At 59.9% G+C, this 2,181-nt stretch overlaps 1 protein-coding gene and 1 long non-coding RNA gene across 3 annotated transcripts in view; one reads left to right on the top strand and one right to left on the bottom strand.

The window, feature by feature from the left end:
* The window catches only part of LETM1 (leucine zipper and EF-hand containing transmembrane protein 1), a 59,342-nt gene that overhangs the window by 39,801 nt on the left and 17,360 nt on the right, over positions 1-2,181 (top strand). The window lies entirely within an intron of this gene.
* LOC109322077 overlaps positions 1-2,181 on the bottom strand; it is a 10,180-nt gene that overhangs the window by 660 nt on the left and 7,339 nt on the right. The gene's annotated exons all lie outside the window — the stretch shown is intronic.

The raw sequence follows: 2,181 nt of genomic DNA, 5'->3' as shown, positions 1-2,181 counted from the left end.
AACAGCTTGCCTAGGATCGAGGTAAGACTAACCGGCCTATAGTTTCCCAGGTCCTCCTTCCTGCCTTTTTTGAAGATGGGAACCACGTTGGCCCTCTTCCAGTTCTCCGGTACTTCACCAGAGCACCACAATGCTCGTAAGCCGTGCCAGGGGACTTGCAAGGACCTCGGCCAGTTCCTTTAGAACTGTAGGGTGGAGATCGTCCGGGCCGGCTGACTTAAATACGTCCAACCCCTCCAGAAGCTCCCTGACTAAATCCTCGCTAACCCGTGGCCCAGGTGTGCCTCCCCCGGGGCCTGAGGGGGACCCAGCAGGGAGGTGGCTGTTCTGGTCCCTTCTTGGGAGGCAAAGAAATCGTTAAACATGTTAGCCTTGCAGTCTGGTGTGACCCCTTCTTTCCATTGGGTGTAAGCCTCCTTTTTAGCAAGAAGACATTCCCGGATGCTTTTGGTGAGCCATGGAGGCTTGTGTGCTCTCCTGCTCCCTTTGATGCTCGTTGGGATTACCTTCCTTTGAGCTTGGAGGATTGTCTCCTTAAGGAGCAGCCACTCTCCTTGGACACCTGGCTCCCCTCCCCTCTGGGACCTCAGCACTTCTCGAACTATCCTCCTTAGCTTGTTGAAGTTTGCCCTCCTAAAATCTTGGGCCGCTGCCTTACTGCATGCCTTTGCCGCCTTGCGCTGGATGGTGAATTCCAGCCTATGGCATCATAATTATTTGCGTTGAGCAGGAGGATGAGCTCCTCCTCCTTATTCTCCAAGCTCCTGGCGTTTGTGTACAGGCAGGCACGTGTCCCCTGGGGGGCTCTTGCCTTGCCCACAGATTGTACCAGGGCTGGGGCAAGGGTGGGCTCCCTTAAGTTCCTTGGCTCACTGGCTTTGCAAGGGTTGCTCAGCGGGCCAGCAGTGGCGGTAGTCCCTAGTTTAAAGCCCGGTGGACCAGGTCAGCCAGTCTGGCTGAGAAGAGCCTCCTCCCCAGGGGAGAGAGGTGGAGGCCATCTCTTCCCAGCAGCTCGCTGCCTGTCTTGCCAAAGAGCGGGCTGTGGTCACGGAAGGCAAAGCCTTCCCGATGACACCAGTGCCACAGTCTTTGGTTGACTGCATGGATCCTCCTCTCCCCCCTCAGCCCATAGCCCAAGACTGGGAGGATCAATGAGAGCACCATGTGTGCCCCCAGACACTTTCGCTCCGCTCCCAAATGCCTGTAGTGCCTCATGACCCGGCTGGGAGCGCTCTGAGCCATGTCGTGGGTGCCCACATGAATAAGGAGCATAGGACAGTGGTCTGTGGGCTGGAGAAGCTTTGGGATTTTCTCTGCAATGTCCCGGATGTGGGCCCCCGGGAAGCAGCAGACTTCCTGGGCTAAGGGGTCAGGGCGGGAGATTGCCCCCTGAGTCCCCCTCAGGATGGAGTCTCCCACAACAAACACCGTACGTTTTGCCTTGGGGAGAGCGGGGGTGGTAGCTGCAGTTGAGCCTGTGTTGCCTGGGGGAGCTGGCAACTCAGCAGGCTCTGCTGGAGCAGCAAGAGGTGCATACCTGTTGCTAAGCTGGTGCGGTGGGCCTTAGGGTACTTGACCACCTTGGTTCATGCCCCTGACTGGACAGAATGGGAGGTCCCGGAGTCCTCCTTTGTCCTGGAGGGAGACAGTGGTCTACCCTCCAGCTCCCAGGGGGAGAAGGGCTGGCAGTAGGAGTCAGTCTCCTGCTCACAGTCCCTGATGGCGCGCAGTCTCTGGACTGTGGCCTGGGGCTCCTCCAGCTGGTGCGCCAGAGACCCCAGTAGGGAGCAGACCCCGCAAGGGGAGGTAGCCATGCTCCCGGGCCCCAGAACCTGAAAAAGGGACAGGCAGCCCCCGGAGCTGAGAGCCAGGGGCTCCATCTGCGTGGAGCCCAGAAACATGGGCTCCATCTGGGTGGCCGTCTCTGAGGTGCCCGAGGGGGGTGCCGAGGGGACCCGAGGGGTGTGATGCGTGCCCATCTGTGTCATGCCTCTGGTAGGCTGGCTACAGCTGGGACCGTCTACCCTGGGGGGTTTGCAGGCAGGGTTTTGGGCCCTCCCGCGCCCCCTACTGTGTGAACTCTGCGCTAGCTTATGCGCCAGCAGACAAGCGTGCCTGTTCGCACGGCTCCGGTCACGTGGCTCCCTGGGGGGCTGGGCGAAGTAGGGGCCTGGGTGGGGC

Source organism: Crocodylus porosus, unplaced genomic scaffold, assembly GCF_001723895.1.
Source record: "Crocodylus porosus isolate Cpor-Errol unplaced genomic scaffold, CroPor_comp1, whole genome shotgun sequence".
NCBI classification, from domain to species: domain Eukaryota; kingdom Metazoa; phylum Chordata; order Crocodylia; family Crocodylidae; genus Crocodylus; species Crocodylus porosus.
This window is presented reverse-complemented; position numbering and strand designations above follow the sequence as displayed.